This window comes from Ambystoma mexicanum, chromosome 2q, assembly GCF_040938575.1.
Source record: "Ambystoma mexicanum isolate Mex_15411 chromosome 2q, UKY_AmexF1_1, whole genome shotgun sequence".
NCBI lineage: Eukaryota > Metazoa > Chordata > Amphibia > Caudata > Ambystomatidae > Ambystoma > Ambystoma mexicanum.
The window spans coordinates 1,437,475,621-1,437,492,825 of record NC_090924.1 but is presented as its reverse complement, the minus strand read 5'-3'; the positions used below and the strand labels follow the sequence as shown (position 1 = coordinate 1,437,492,825).

The 17,205-nt window shown below is 48.2% G+C and overlaps 1 protein-coding gene and 1 long non-coding RNA gene across 4 annotated transcripts in view; one reads left to right on the top strand and one right to left on the bottom strand.

Moving 5' to 3' along the window:
- The window catches only part of LOC138570238 (cytochrome c), a 288,954-nt gene that overhangs the window by 201,386 nt on the left and 70,363 nt on the right, over positions 1–17,205 (bottom strand). The gene's annotated exons all lie outside the window — the stretch shown is intronic.
- The window catches only part of LOC138570240 (uncharacterized), a 143,606-nt gene that overhangs the window by 122,363 nt on the left and 4,038 nt on the right, over positions 1–17,205 (top strand). Inside the window, exon 5 of one of the 2 annotated variants that reach the window (XR_011303429.1) lies at positions 5,559–5,775. The exons of the other annotated variant lie outside the window; for it this stretch is intronic. This is a non-coding gene — a long non-coding RNA (uncharacterized lncRNA). The remainder of the gene's footprint in view (positions 1–5,558; positions 5,776–17,205) is intronic. 2 annotated transcript variants of the gene reach the window in all.

Sequence of the window (17,205 nt, the reverse complement as noted above, 5' to 3'; positions counted from 1 at the left end):
TTCCGTACACATACTTTCACCTCTGGTCACGCCAAGGTGGGGTTTATGATTACCCATATGTCCAGTAACGCCTTGGCCTGGGCCACTCCTCTAGTGAACAGATCTGATCCCGTCCTCCTAGATTACGAGGCCTTCAAGACTTTGATGAAACAGACGTTTCTACGTACCGAGAGTACCTACTTGGCATCCGAAGATCTGCTAGACATCAGACAAGGAAACAATGATGTTATGTCATATATCACCTCCTTCAAGCAAATCGCTGCGGAAGCAGGATGGCAAGAACAAGCACAGTATGCCATCTTCAGAAGGGGGCTGCGTGAGGAGTTGAAGGACGAACTAGCCAGGATAGAACGTCCTCTTACCTTTGCTGACCTGATCTCGGCTACTCTCCGGATAGATTTCCGACTGGCAGAACGTCGAGCAGAACGCCGCAAGACTAAGAGCAGTACATCAATACCCCCTGGCCCTTCTCTTTCCTTCCCCCCTACCTCCACTCGTCTCACAAGAGAAGAGCCTATGCAGATCGGAACCACACGTTCCCCTCTCACCGCAGAGGAACGTAGAAGAAGACGAGAAGGGAACCTGTGCATGTATTGCGGATCGCCGCTTCACCTGCTCAGGGATTGCCCCGACGTTCCACCCAGGCGTTCGGGAAACGAACACCCTCGGTAAAGCTGGGGACGCATTACCGAGGGAGCGAAGCTAGTCCCTTTGTCACCCTTTCTGTTACTTCTCCAGAGTGCACCGAAGACCACCGTCTTATGGTTATGGCTGTCACCTTGATCATCAACAAGACTACCATTCAGACACAAGCCCTGTTGGACTGCGGAGCCGCAGGCAACTTCATGGACACTCTCTGGGCCGAAAGGCAAGGCATTTCCCGTGTTGCCAAGGCCGAAGACCAAAAGGTAGAAGGCGTGGACGGAAGGCCTTTGAGCTCGGGTCTCATCACGCACACTACAGAAGTCCTTGCCTTACACATCATGCAACATTCTGAACGTTTGTCTTTCGACTTGATCAGGGCTGCTCACTTCCCATTAATCCTCGGGATTGGGTGGTTACGAAGACACAATCCTACCATTCTCTGGTCCGAGAACGTTTTGAGTTTCCAATCCACCTTTTGCAAGACCAACTGTCTACCTCAAACAGAATTCTCTACAGTACACACCTTTTGTGGTGAAGATCCCAAAACTATCCATTGTTTGCCTGCTTATCTCGCTGAGTATGCCGACGTAGTTACAGAGAAGAACCCCCTGGATCTTCCTCCGCATAGGCCAGAAGACTGTGCCATTGATCTTCATCCAGGGTCCTTGGTTCCGTTTGGTCGCCTGTACCCGCTAACCCTCCAGGAAAAACACCATTTGAAGGAATACCTGGACAAGAACTTAGCCAACGAACTCATTAGACCTTCTAAATCCCCTGCCGGTGCATCATTGTTTTTCATCCCCAAGAAGGACACCAAAGAACTTCGTCCTTGTATTGACTACAGGGGTCTCAACAAGGTCACCATCAAAGATCGCTATCCCATGCCCCTCATCTCCGAGATCATTCAGGCCGTACATTCTGCCACTGTCTTTACTAAACTGGACCTGCGCAATGCGTATCACCTGCTCAGGGTACAAACCGGAGACGAGTGGAAGACGGCTTTTAGGACACCTTTTGGGTTGTACGAGTACCAGGTGATGCCGTTTGGGTTAGTCAACGCTCCATCTATCTTCCAGCGCTTTATGGATAGGCTCTTCTCGGATCTCCTAGGCAACTCGGTCATCGTCTATCTCGATGATATTTTGGTTTACTCTCGCACCCAAGAAGAACACTGTCTACACGTAGGGGAAGTTTTTCACAGACTCCAGGACCATCAACTCTCAGTTAAGTTGGAGAAATGTGTTTTCTCAGCATCAACTATACCCTATTTGGGATACATTCTTTCTTCGGCAGGGATAGCCGTTGATCCACGCAAGGTCAGTTCCATTTTGGAGTGGCCATCCCCTGCTTCTGTGAAGGACATTCAGAGATTCTTAGGACTCTCGAACTTTTATCGGAAGTTCGTTCCGAACTTCTCCCAATTGGTGCTCCCGATGACCTCTCTCCTCAAAAAGACCTCTTCGCCATTCCGGTGGACTACCGAAGCAGAAAGAAACTTTCAGCTGCTAAAACAATCCTTCTGTGTGGCTCCTATTTTACGTCAACCCAATCAAAACCTTCCCTTTGTGGTGGAAACTGATGCCTCTTCAGCCGCTGTGGGAGCCGTCCTACTTCAGGAATTCCAAGGGAAGGAACACCCGGTATCATACTATTCCAAGACTTTGAATCCCAGTCAACGTAACTACTCTGTGATTGAGAAAGAACTGCTGGCAATGAAATTGGCCTGTATAGAGTGGCGTCATCTACTCCAAGGGGGAATGCACCCGTTCACACTCCGAACGGACCATAAGAATCTCCAGGTGTTACGCCAGTTTGAATGCTACAACACTAGACAAGCAAGATGGGCGCATTTCTTCGCGCAGTTTGACTTTAACATCACATACATTCCGGGCAACCAGAATGTAGTAGCCGATGCCCTATCACGACGTAGTGACTATCTTATGGAACTGGAGACCAAGCCCGAGCTAATGTTTCCTGAGTCCCGTACCATAGGAACGTTATCCGCGTTCCTACAACAAGTCAAGGAAGACTCTACCGGAAGGTTTGAGGCCGATACCGGTCTAAAGAAGAAGAAGAATTATGTTATCCAAGACGGCCTATACATTGTGGACAAGAGATTGTATCTACCAACCCCTTCTCTCCGGGAAAAGGCTCTTTCCTGGTGCCACGATGCCAAGGTGGCAGGTCATCGTGGCATCTACAACACTCAGGAACTCCTACTGCGCCATTTCTTCTGGCCTCGAATAAGGGAAGAAGCCAGGCTATACGTCCAGTCATGTATTACCTGCCTACGCAATAAAGCCTCCACTCAAAGACCTTTAGGTCTGCTTGAACCGGATTCTATACCTACCGGTCCATGGACCACTGTCTCTACCGACTTCATCGTAGAGTTACCTGAATCCAGTGGTTGTACCTGTATCATGGTTGTCGTTGACTCATTCACCAAGATGGCCCATTTTTCCCCCCTACCAGGCATACCAACCGCTTCAAGTATGGCCGAGGTGTTCCTAAAAGACATTTTCAAACTGCACGGGATTCCTACTAAGATCATCTCTGATCGTGGCAGCCAATATACTTCCCGATTTTGGTCCTCTCTCTGCGAAAGACTAGGCATCGAGAGGGCTTTAACGTCCGGGTACCATCCCCAATCAAACGGCCAGACTGAACGTCTAAATGGTACACTTGAGCAATACCTAAGGTGTTTCGTCAATCAACGCCAAGATAACTGGGTTCAACTGTTGCCGACGGCCGAGTTCTCGTACAACAACTCTTGTCATTCAGCCCTCGGTATGAGTCCTTTTTTCTGCACCTACGGTTACCATCCCCGTGCCTTACTTCCTTTGACCGGCATTGAATCCACAGTCCCTTCTGTAGAATCCATTGCGGAAAGCCTCCAAGAAGCTCATCGTAAGGCCAAACTAGGGCTCCAGGAAGCTCAAAACAGACACCGTTACCAGGCGAACAAACATCGGAGATCAGTTCCTGAATGGGACGTGGATTCCAAGGTTCTGCTATCAACCAAATATTTGCCAAGGTGGGTGCGCCCTTCCAAGTTGTCTCCCAGATACATAGGGCCTTATAAGATAACCCAGATAATTAATCCAGTGGCCTTCCGCTTACAATTACCCTCTCAATTACATCGTATACATCCCGTTTTCCACTCTTCTCAGCTTAAAGACTTTCATGAGGACAAATGGTCTCGTAGGAAGACTGCCTCTCCTGTGCCAAAAAGTCCAAAGACCGACATCTTTGAAGTCTCTCAGATATGCGATTCACGTTATCACAAGGGTCGTCTAGAGTATCTGGTCCACTGGAAAGGATACCCACGATCAGAAGACTCCTGGGAACCTAAAGGACATCTGGACTCGCCCCTCTTGTTACGTAAATATCATCGTAGTCACCCTGGCAAGCCAGGAGGGGTGGACCATAGGAGGGGGCATACTGTCACGGCTCGGGGAGCCTGGAAGCTTTGGAATAGGTGGAAGCGGCGTACGGATATCCCGATCACGCTTCCTCTACCCAGTGCAGCGGTCTAGTCTTTTCAGCAACGTATCCCGACACAGGTTATAGCCCGCCCCTTCCTGTGTTCGGGTGCGTTGCAACGCTCCTGTTTTTCGGCTGCTGCTTGTCTTTCGTGCTCGTGTCCCCTGCTACCGTTTTGTTTTCCATACTCTAACCCCCCCTTCCTTGTTAGTTTTCTTGTACCCTCTCCGGTCACCCCGCTCCGGCTCTAGGTACTCTCCTTCCCAGGTTTCTCTTTCCGGAGCTCGCTCCGATTCTTGATTCCTCCCTCTCCCCCTTTCCTCGCTCCCGTTCTCCATTCCCTTCCCGTCCTACCGCCTAACTAACTTCCCTCTATTACTTCGTTCCCGTTTCCTTACCTCCCCTTCCGCCCGCCTTTGTTTACTATTCTTGCCTTTCCGTCTTTTCTATCCTTCCGCCTTTCTTACTTACCTTCCTCCACTCGCCTTTTCTTGTTTATTGGCTCCTTCTGTGTACCGTACCCAGTAATACACTTCGGATTTGCCTTGCCTAGCCCTCTTACCTTGTTGCTGATACTTCGGACTTCCGATTTCTTACCTGCCTCTGCTATTCCTCCTTGGAGGCCTGCTGCCCAGTTCTGGAAGGGTGTGTGCCTCTTCTCCAGCAGATACTCAGCTCCTGCAAGTGTCAAGTGCTTCCTACTACAGACGATTCATCTACAGATCTCTGGGGTTTTTTCAGCCTCTGGCTTTTTCCCCCAACTCCGCGGCCGCGGAGGGTCACCACCGCTCACCCTTGGGGTGTCGCGGTGGCGGCCTCCTTCGGCCGCTCTCATCTACAAAAAAAAGGGAAGGCCAAGCCTAAGGAGAACCAGACCCTGAATCTACGCCGGGGAATACGAGGTGAGGAGGAAAGGGAAGTAAGGGAGGCCGAGATCCTACAGGATCAAGAGGAGATTCTCGATACCCTTGACAATTTGTCATAGTTATTTTCCATATATTTTAGGAGCATTATTAAGGTTGTGCGCCATAAACATTCTCACCGTTTATTTTTAACAGTTAACTTTGCTGTGTTCTTTAAACTTCATGTTGGGCTTGCGCTTGCAGCTTTGAGGGACTTATGGAGGAAAGCACCCTGTAAGCGTGGTGTAACGTGTACAATTCTGTTGTTTTCCGTTAATGAAGGAACTTGTCTGAAGGACCACACATAAGGGGACGATGCAGAGGCTATGGCTGCGGGGAGGGTTGTGATGCAAGACAAGCTGTTCAGTGAAGACACCCATGTCGTTCTGTTTGTGTGTGTCCCAGATTAATTGATCACCTGAGGCTGTGATCTGCCAGCGGGTTGTAATTAAAGGCCAGATGCGGAATTGAAAATGACTGACTTGGAGCGTCACTTTTTTTTCTGTCTGTCTTGTCTACCTGATGCAGAGATTCCTGACGCGGAGTTGCCTACGCCTCGACATATTCTTCTTCTTGGGATAGCTCCTCAAGGGCAGGAGCCGGCGACTTCCATCTGGAGAGATGATGTTCGCCGTTAGTCACCCTCGTCAGTCACGCAACTCTGCTAAAGCTCCCCCCACTTCCCAGTGTCCCTAACATATTGAAGGAGGAACCTGCACTGCTTATGCTCGGACCCCGTTTTGAGGTGAAGCAAGTTAACTATACTCTTCACTCCCACCCCGATGCTACTCATCCTGGCTTTTAGCAATTCCCTCTGTAATCTGAACTTTTTATGTCCCATCATATAGTGATCCACTGTTTCAGGGCTTCCACACGGCTCACAATTCGCAGAAGTGACTTTACCCATCTTAAACTTCCATCCTTTCAAATCTGCATGTCCCGTGGTCGGAACATCTAAAAGTAGAACAAAAATAAAATCAGAACAATGGTGTCTCTCTACAGATATTGGGGATTGCCTGTGGTGTGTGCAGCAACATATCCTACCTGAGCCAATGATTTAAGTGTCACAGGTTCTGAGAAGAGGTGCAGCGTTCTTTTCTAAAGGTGCCTTCTGTGCACCTTGGATTTCTTGGTCCTATGTGGATAGGGTCTTCTTGTGTTGAGTATTCAGCTGGTTCAGCTGTAAAATAAAAAAGGATTCTATCATCCTTGTAATGTCCATTGACTTATAGACAAAGCTGAGCTGCTGCATCTATTGACGGGCATTCAGCCATTTTGCTGACAGTACCCTGATGCTGGCAAGCCCTTAGGGGATGATGCCGGCTCGTGATTTTTTAAGTCACGTTTGGGAACTTCAATAGATAGAACCCTTGTTCCTACATGGCTAATAGTGGAACTTGTAGCAATTTAAGAAAAGGAGAAACTGCTCCTACGTGGGAGGCGGTCTTAAATGCGGCAGCTTCCTTCGTGGCTGTGCTGTATCCGCGGTAGTGTTTCTGAGAGTGTGCATGCGTGTATCCAAGATATGTTTGCGTCGCTGGTAGCTAAGCGACCTTAGACTTGTGTGCGCATGTGTGGAAAATTAGTGCTGCAGTTTTGAAAGTTGGTGCATTTTAAGGCAGCTGTGGAGGTAGCTACTGCATGCTCTGTGTTCGGCATGGCTCGCATAGTAAAATGTACTTTTTGCTTATCCTCTGTACTGATCACTGTGTGCGACGGGGAGTCTGGGCGACCAGAAGTTTATGTCGTGCGCATGCGCAGCAGGCCCAAGTAGTAAATGGTTTAGTGGGAGCTGTGGCTTCCTGGCAAAGGTCGAGTGTGCACTCGCAGTGAATGTTGAACATAGTGATGAGATGACTATCGTTCACTTGGCTGTTACACCCATAACACATGAGGTTGAAAATGGTTATACATGTACAACGGCCTGAATAGGCCTTTTTTAACGATATACCAGATAATAACATTTGTCAAATGTGTAAATACAATAGTTGGTGCTCTCTAATTTAAGTATAGATCAAATCTTATGATCAATCTATTTGTGTGGCAAAATACTACCGGCAAGTGCCAGACAGGTGGGGTAGCCTATGCCCTTGTGTTATAAACATTGTTCTGTAACCTCATGACATAGGCCCCCCCGTATCAAAAAAGAGGGCCACATCCCCCCTATATATTATAGACCACTCTTAGTCAATTCAGAATAGTTTCCTCTCTGCGTGCCAACTCTGCATTCCCCCACATCTTTTACACTGAACCTTGATTTTTACCGCATACAAGTGCCTCCCCTTCCTGCTCATGTCCCACCTGCATTGCCGTTCTCCCTTAACTCTGCCTTTCACCACCTCCTGGACTTCAGATCTCTATATCCACTAGATCCCTAGTCGTGGCCTCATACACAGCTCTGTCCACCAACTCATTTCCCAAAATCCCACAATGACTGGGGTTCCATGCCAACTCAATCCCCATCCCACCCACTGTGCATTTCTACAGCTGCTGTATAATACGCAACACAATGTCTTTTCTATCGCCATTCCATTCCTTTATAGCTTGTAGCACTTCGCTACTATCCACAAATACCTCTGCGTTTGCCAGCTGTTTCTCCATAGCTCTAACCTCTGACATATTCACTGCCATCAACTCTTGCGTGCATATGGAGACATTATCTTATAACCTCGCCTATTTAAACTGCTTAAAATAGTAGGCCATACCTACATTGTGCTTGTCGGGGTCCCTGGATCCATCGGTATGCACCTACTTTACCCAGCACATACCCAAACATCAATTTCTTTATTTCCCCTCTATCACCCTTCCTTTTCACCACTGCCTTTGTCAATTCTAAACAGATTTTCTGCATCATCCATATGGGACACAACACTCTATCAGCATTCTCCACAATCTGTAGCACCTCCATCCCCAAACTAACCCATCAGCATGAAACCCAAAGGTCCCCACCCTCTTCTCTCCCAGCTTTCACCTTTGTAAACCTGCATCCAATAAACCTCTAGGCACTTGTTCACTGGGTGACATTAACTGTAGGAGTGGCATTTCAACCAATATTTAACACACAATTCCACTCTCAAGTCCTAAGGGCAAAACCATTACCAACACTTGCACGGCTTTAGGAGATGAAGCCTGCCACAATTCTCAATGCTCTTGCCTGAACTCTATCCAGCGAACCAAGCTGAGTCTTGCTGTAACTATGCTGCAGTTGAAACCCGTATATTCAAACACACTCCTAACCATTCCAATATACAGCAGTCTCATGCTCTTTTGACACTCCCGCCCCACTCCTGACCCGACACCGTCCTTCACAGATTAAAGCGTCCTTTACACTTCGCTACTGTCCTGTCCACCTGTGTATTCCACTGAAAACACTCATCCAGAGACACTCTGAGGTACCTAAATTCCGTCACTTGTTCCAACCCAATCCCACGCAGTCTAAGGTCCCGGTTTACTCCTGTTTTACATCTATGAAACAGCATACAAACTGATTTTGTGCACCATCCTTCCATGACATCAGTGCCATTTGCAACTTCTCCTGAATACTACCACCTCGCTTGTTTCTCACCCATAACACCCCATCATCTGCATAGAACCCTACTTTACATCCACACTCTTGGACCTTTCTTTCGACATATTATGGCCGATGACCTAAGGTGAAATGTACGCCGCTGCCTAAACAATATGCTCTCTGGGTCAGGCAAGGACTGCGCGGGCACTTATAATGAGAGGCGAGTTGTCCCGACTTCTCCATGCAGATTCTGGGGTTGTGAACAGCTTATGGCCGAAGGGAGATCAAATCGATGTATTATGTTTTCAGTTGCTGGGCAAGGGCTGTTTGGGAGACATGGACGAACGCAGAACAGAATTCCGGCACTTGGTAATTAGAACATCCTGGGGCCATGGAGGTGGTATTTACAGACTTGGCCACTATGTTTATTGGTGGCACCATATCACCCGAGGGACTGGTTTTCAAACTTCATGTGGCCTGGCCAGGGCTGCATCTGCTTTTGGCACTTCAAAGATATATGGAGAACGTCATTATTTACATTTTGATCTCAAGTGGATTAGAGCTCTGATGGGTTGCTTGCCCTGCGGTGAATGCTCCCCCACGCCCCTTTTGTACTATATTGGTTAATCATATACTACTTTTGACTATGCCTAAGCTATGGTTATCTTCGTAGCATTGGTGTTTAGACTTGTTGGGGGGCTGATTGGAGAGCCTGAGTGGTGTGTACTTCATAGGGGATTTGACGCTATATGCATGTTTTAGGACATGTGCTGTGTGATAATGTGGGAATATGGTTTTTTTAAATGTTTTATTTTAATGATTGGTTACCTGTTAAGTAGTTTTGGACTGTTTTAATTCTGTGTTGCTATATGTTGGGTTCATTGCCTTCTTAAATGGGATGGATGTTGAAATGGAGGTTGGGTGGGAGATTCTGATATTTGTTACTTAGTTGGGGGCTTGGGTTCTGGGGGGCATGTATAGAATTGGGTTTGATGATGCTTTTGGGTTGCCCGTTTTCTTACAGGCGGTTGTGTTTATAACATTGTTTGTGTAGTCTTGTCTTGTTCTGTTGGTGTGTTTGTGTATAGTGGCTCTCAACTCCTTCTGTGCCTGAGTGGTATTTGTAGTTGGAAGGAGGGAAGAATACCTTTACTGTGTAATGTTGGTAACTCGATTTGTGCTTGACATGTTGTTTGATTGGGTGTTTACTGCCGAAATCTTTAACTTGGATAGCAGATGAAACCGTTGAATTTTGTAATGTGGAATGTAAAGGGTTTGATTTGCCCTAAGAAAAGGAAGGCCATTGTGGCCAGGATTTGGAGGGGCGGGGCTATGATATGATATTTTATTTATATCGCGCTCATACACAGGTGTTTCAGAGCACGACGAGGCAAGGGAAGGGAACAGTGGAGTGAACAAACACAATGATCTTACTAGGCCCAGTGACATTGAGAATGCGCAAGTGCATGGGGGAGGGAAAAGGGGGAAAGTGCATGGGGGAGGGAAAAGGGGGAAAGTGCAGAGCATAAGAGAGGACAAGATAAATAATAAGTAAAATAAATAAATACGGTGGTCAGAAACAGTGGTAGTGCAGCCTGTGCAGCCCAAGTGCAAGGTTAGTCAGATAGGGAGTATCTAATCAGTGCAGACAAAGAGTGGGGCGGGCCTGTATGGGTACAGATACAGGCCCCAGTGCAAGGGGCTGCCAGGGGGCAGTGCAGGAAGGCGACAGGGTGAGCAGGTACCTGGGCCCGAAGGGCAGACGGTGGCCAGGTGCAGCAATTGCTGAGAGAGAAAGCAGATCGGCAGGGGAGAAGAGGGGGAAATGCAGAGGCGAAGAGGAAGATCTTGAGGTGGTTCTCCTCAAGTTTCAAGGGAGCAGGTAGGCATCCAGAGGGAGGCCCCCGCAGAAGACAAAGATCAACCACCAGCTCGTTTCTTTAAGAAACGATTGACCCTGAGGGAGTTGGAGGTAGAGGAGCGAAGGGCTCTAGAGGGGAGGTATTTACAGAGGGATAGTTGAAGGTAATTTGGACCCAGGCCCCAGAAAGCCTTGTGGACAATGCAAAGGGTTTTGAATTTAATCCTTGCAACCACAGGGAGCCAATGAAGGGATTTCAGAGCTGGAGAGATACGATCCCAGGGCTTGAGGCCAAGGACAAGTCTCACAATCCTGTTCTGGATTAGTTGTAAAGGGCGGAGAGTGGAGGCAGGTACATTTAGAAAGAGGCTGTTTCAGTGATCCAACCTAGAGAGAATCAGAGCTTGGGAGACAAGGAGCTTCTGAGGGAAGGAGAGGAAAGGAAGAGTGCCTTTAAAGAGGTGCAGTAAGAAGTTAGACTTTTTTGGAGACATCAGAGATGTGTGCGGAAAAGGAAAGTGTGAAGTCAAAGATGACGCCAAGGTTCTTAGCTTCGCTGGTAGGGGCAGGAAGAGGGCCAAGGGAGGCCGGCCAGAGAGTGAGGGGAAAGGATGGAGGGGGTGTACCAAGGGGAAAGGATGGAGGGGGTGTACCAATGAGGAGGATCTCAGTCTTGTTGGCGTTTAAACAAAGATAATTTGCGGCACACCAATTTTGAATGGCGATTAGGCAGTCAGAGATGAGAGAAGGAGAGGTGGTGACTGACATTGTGTTTGTTTAAGAGGCACATCTGCTTGACCAGGATGTTATTTGCATGAAGAATGTGAGTCTACAAATAATTATTTAGTGAAAACTAGAGGAGTGTGTATTTTGATCCGCAAGGGTGTGAATGCAATAGTTGAGACAGTGTCCATGGATGGGCAGGGTAGGATGTAATTGGTAGATATTTTGTTTGATGGGAGTCTGTTTACTATTGGTTCAATATATGGGCATTGTATACCTAGGGGGGATTTTATTTCTGTATTGTCGGCTTTGTTACAACATCTTTGGGGTGCAAGGTTCATTTTAGGACAGGATTTTAATCGTTTTTGGATTGTAGTTTGGATCGTTCAGTGAGCTGCAGGTAAACTAATGTGAAAGCAAGCCGCGCTCTTAAACTGTTTTGTGGAGGATTATAATTTGGTTGATGTGTGGAGGACTATGATCCCGACTGAGAGGGAATTCTTTTATTCCCTTGTCCATGTTTCATATTCAAAGATTGATTTGTTTTTGATTAGGGACAGACTTGTTGAAAAGGTTGTAAATGCTGCGATTACAGAAAGAAGGATTTCTGACCATGCATTAGTTGTACTGAGAATTAGTTTGGATGTAGGGAGGACAGGTTTTTATAGGTGGAGACAGAAAACTGATATTTTGAATGATCAAGAGTTAGTGGTTACACTCTGTGCGTCTATTGAAGTTTTCTTTGCTGAGAATCATGGTACCGCTGACTTGCTAGTTGTTTGGGACAGTTTCAAGGCCACGACGAGAGATGAGCTGATTGGTCGTTCATGTCATATGGAAAAGGGAGGGTTAGTAGAGATAGAGAGGATGGAAAGCATACTGGCTGGGGCTTCAACCGAAATATGCACTTTCTGGTAGCCGCAGGGACAGGTTGGAGATGTAAAATAGTGTCTGATTCCTTACGGGTGGTGGTTAATACAGAGATGGAGAAGGGTCTCTTTATCCAAAAGCAAATGTATTGGGAGGGTGGTGATAAATGGCCTTGTGTGAGGAAAACAGTTTTCTGCTTGAACAGGATATGGATGACTTCTTCTGGATGATTAACTTACCTAAGCTGGCTCCAGATATTAACATTGCCTCGGAGGTGGAGGTTGCGACGGCTATCTCCCAGCTTCAGGATTGTGTGTCTCCAGGGTTAGATGGTTTGCTGTCAGAGTTTTATAAGACTTTTCAGGCTCAGTTGTCCCCGTCATTGTGTATACTGTATAGCTTTATGCTGCAGAATAGGGAATCGTGCCCTTCTATGAGAGAGGTGATTACTTTAATCCCAAAGCCTGGTAAAGACCACACAAAATGTGGTAATTACCGTCCGATATCTTTGCTTAATGTTGACTTAAAACTTTTCACAAAGATTTTGACGAACAGACTAGACAAGTGTATAGGGGAAATTATTCATTGAATGCAGTCTGGGTTCATGCAACAGAGTTGGGTATGACAACATTCGAAGGCTCATTGACATTTTGGGGCTCCGTGGGGGTGCTACCGCTGGGGCTACAATAGGTTTTTTTAGATGCTGAGAAGGCTTTTGACAGGGTGAATTGGAACTTTTTAAGTTTTGGGGATTCTTTTTTGGGCCGATAGGTTATTTGGAAGTGGGAGTGAAGGCTAAGGTATGGTGGAATGAAGTTCTCTCGAGGGGAAGTTACTGTGGGGTGATGAGAAGAGACCAAAAATTCCTAGATTTATGTTGCTGCATGATGTTGATGAGGGTGGGTTTGATTTTCCTAATCTGGAGAACTATCAGATGGGGTATATGCTAAAAAAGAAAAAAAAAGCGTATTACTTTATGCCAGAAAGGAGTGTGGTGCCAGGTAGGATGGAAATGGAGAGAGAGGTTGTGTTACCCTATTCTTTAGATATTTAAATTCATTGGGTAAAAGGACGTCTGAACGCAATAGTTTGGCATCTATTGAGGCTACTCGAGTGGTGCTTGTTTCTTGGTTTGAAGATAATGGGCAAGATTGGTGGCTAAATTAAGAAACTTCACTTTGGCACAAACCAGCATTGCAAATTGAAAATCGGTATTTGAGCTGGCAGAGCTGGATCTGAAAGGGGGGGTTAAGGATTGATGATGTTTTGCGGAATGAGCATTTGTTGAGGTTTTCAGCTTTGAGATGCCGATTTCATCTGGGGCAAGGGACCGGGAGAGATATAGAGCGCTTCCGAGGTTGTTGATACATAGGCTGGGGCTGCTGCAATCCCCGTTTGAGAAGAGACCGGGGTTATGTGATAAATTTGGACCCCCCCTCGCCCCGCGCATGGTTTTTTTTTTTTTTTGATAAAACATTTTTTATTGTTTTACATTCACAAGAACACAACATCAGCTTTTGTGGATTAGCATGTTCTTCCCAAATTCAAATCTCGTTAGATCAATTGACAATCACCCATGACATTACCCCTGGTTTTGTGCGATTAAACCATATCCTCCTCAGAGCACACCGCCGAGCCCAGCCGGCTCTAAGGTCCATCCTCTTCCCACCTCCCCCATATTTTGTTCGCCTTAGTAGGGCATCCTCTGGCGGTATATACTCGGTGCTCTATAGTGGCACAAATGTTCATATCTGTTGCCCATTGCTCCATCGTTGGGGACTCCGGGGCTCCCCATTTTTGCGCTATATTACGCTTCATCAATCCCGTTGCCGTGTTCAGTAGCAATTTGCCCCATTTAGTAAGTTCAATCTCATCCGGAGCCCCCAAAATGAGAATCTTCGGGTCTAGTGGTATACGGCACGCCAAAACATTGCCCAGTACCGCACAACACTCTCTCCAGAAGGTGCGGATTTGGGGGCATGCCCACAGGATGTGAAAGAATGTTCCCTCCTCCTCCCCACAGCGGAGGCAGTTTGGGTTCAAGGCTCTCTCCCATCTATATAGTACCGTTCTGGGGTAATAAACCCTGTGTAGGATTTTTAGTTGAACCAGCCGGATCCTGGAAGAAATGGCCACCTCCCTCGGGTGCATTAGTACTTGGATCCAGTCCTCTGGATCTATCACCCCTACATCCACCTCCCATTTAGCTTTCAAAGTCGTGAGTTCTGGCGTAGCAAAGGATGTAATAGCGTTGTATAGGATGGAGGTGCATTTGGAGGGGATGAGAGCTGGTAGTATGTTACGTTCTATGGGTGTGTACTCCGGGATATTGGTGCCTGCAGGTATATGGTTTCTTAGGGCATGGGCCAGTTGTACATAGTGGTATCGCTCAGTGCCCGGGAGTTGGAATTTTTGCTGGATAGTTTCAAACGATGCTACCCCCCTCTCACCAAGAATGTCCCCAACCCTCAGAATCCCAGCCCTTACCCATCGGGGCCATGGTTGAAGCTTCTTAATCTCAGGGAGGTTACAGTTTCTCCACAGGGGTTGTGCCACCGTTACACTGTTTTCCCACCCAACGAATCTGTGTGCCTGTTTCCAAACCATGATGGTATGAGCCGTGGTCGTTGGTGGGAGAGGTCTCGGAGTAGTGTGGTATAGTAACTGCCAAGGTTCGGTATCGTGCATGGTCGCAATCTCGGCTTTGATGTGGGGGAGCTCCCTGTCTCCATGAAGCAGGTCGTTGACCACTGCCAACTGTGTGGCCCAATAATATGTTTGGAGGCGTGGGGCTCCTATCCCACCCTCCCAGACCGATCTCTGGAGCGTGGTTAGCGCTATCCTCGGCTGACCTCCCCCCCATATTAGTTCCCGAAAGAGGGAATCAACCCTCTTAAAGTCGGAGTCTGGGATCTTTAGTGGGGCATTTTGTAAGACATAGAGAAACCTTGGGAGAGTCATCATCTTGAAGAGTGCCGCTCTTCCCATGGGTGTAAGGGGGAGAAGCCTCCAGTGGTGGACGTCATTGACAAAACGGTCAAGGACCGGTTGAAAGTTGTGTAGTGTGTATTCGCTCAGGTTTGTGGTCACCCAGATCCCTAAGTATCGAAAACCATGGGGTTCTATTCGGTACGGACATTCCCGAGGGTCAGCTTGCACGATGCCTTTCACCGGGAAGAGAACTGATTTTCCCCAATTGATTTTAAGCCCACTAAGTTCACCAAAACGGGTAAGCATCTGTGTCACCCTGGGGCAAGACCGAGTTGGGTCCCTCATGTAAATCAGAAGGTCATCCGCGTACAAGGAGACACGGTCCTCATGTCCCTCAGGCCACCTGAACCCCGTCCATGCAGCGTCCTGGCGAAGCCAGAGGGCCAGGGGCTCAATCGCCAGGGCAAAGAGAAGGGGAGAGAGGGGACAGCCCTGTCTCGTGCCCTTTCCCAACGGGAAGGACCGGGACGGCCAACCATTCACTCTGACCTCTGCCCGAGTGTTAGTGTATAATAGTTTCACCCATTTCAGGAAGCTGTCCCCGAACCCCATACGCCTCATGACTTCCCAAAGGCAGTCCCACCTGACCGAGTCGAAGGCTTTTTCAAAATCTACTGCCAGTAGGGCGAGAGGGGTGTCAATGATCGGGGCCCGCTCCAGAGCCAAATGGAGCCGGCGCAGGTTCATACGTGTCGATTTGTGTGGCATAAAGCCACACTGATCCGGGTGGATCAAGGTATGGGTCACTGATTGCAGTCGGTTGGCAAGGAGCTTGGCGAGAACCTTGGCCTCGCTGTTAATTAAAGAGATAGGCCGATAAGAAGCACACTGTTCCGGGGGCTTGTCAGGTTTGGGGATGACCACAATGGTGGCTTTACATAAGTCAGGTGGGAGGGTGCCCTGGTCGCGGGCACCAAGAAACATCCTGTAAAGGGGGGTCGCCAATTTGTTCCCTCCAAGTTTTTGCCAGGTCTCGGCAGGGAACCCATTAGGGCCCGGTGTTTTCCCCGTCTGGAGTTGCGCTAGGGCTCTGCTTATTTCGGATTCAGAAAGGTCCGACTCTAACTCCTCCCGTTGTTGTGGTGTCAGTGTTGGGAGAGCAATCTCATCGAGTAGGGTCGGGTCGAAGGGTGTTGTCGGGACCCGGTAGAGCTCCTCGTAAAACTGGGCAAAGGCTTCTGCTATTTCAGCATCCGTTTGGTACCTAACCCCACTCGGGGCAACAATCTCCCTTACATGACGCCTCCCCTCCTCCCTCCTCTCCAACCAGGCCAGCATTTTGCCTGCCTTGTCCCCCAGCTCGTATATCCTCGCTCTGGTGTCCCAGTGGGCCTGTCTGGCATTGTCTAGCATGGTATTTCTGAGGGTTTCTGTGGCTAATGTGAGGGACCTCTGAGTCTGCGGGGTAGGGTCAAGGACATGCGTGCTTTCAGCCTGAATCAATTCGGCTTCCGCCTCTACTATTTTTTGGAGTCTCTCCCGCTTTTTGTTTGCTACCCATGAGATGATCTCCCCACGTAACACCGTTTTATAAGCCTCCCACACCACCACCGGGTCATCCACCGCTGGTATATTTATGTCAAAGTATTCGTCGGACACCTCCGTGAGGCTGTCTACCAATTCTGGGAATCCAAGGTGGTAGTTGTTTAGCCTCCATGTTCTAGGGGGGATCACCGATTGTGTTCGTATTTCAATTAGTAAGGGGGAATGGTCTGAGATTCCACGGGGGAGGAATTCTGCGGATATTGCCCTGTGCAGGTCTGTGTTCGGGACGAGAAGATAATCGAGTCTAGAGAGGGAGCCATGGGCTCCAGAGTGGAACGAGTAGCCTCTATCTTGGGGGTGCAGCTCTCGCCATACATCTCGGAGGCCTAGGGCGGACACAAAGTTAGAGAGTTTCGTGGGAATATCAGGATTGCGCCCCCTAAGGTGGGTACGGTCCATAGTATTGCACATGACGTCATTAAAGTCTCCCCCCAGGACCCAGCGATCTGGATGGTGCTTCCCAAGGAGAGTGGTGAGATCCTCCAGTAATCCCTGGCCCAGTCCGGGTGGGGAGTATATGGACACAATGGCCAGTGTTTCACCCCAGAGTGAGCCTAAAATGAGTACATAGCGACCCCGTGGGTCCAGTTCCACCGCATGAGGGGAAAACGGGAGCCTCTTGTGTATAAGAATAAGGGTGCCCCTGGATCCCATCGTGTACCCTGCATGGAACGCGG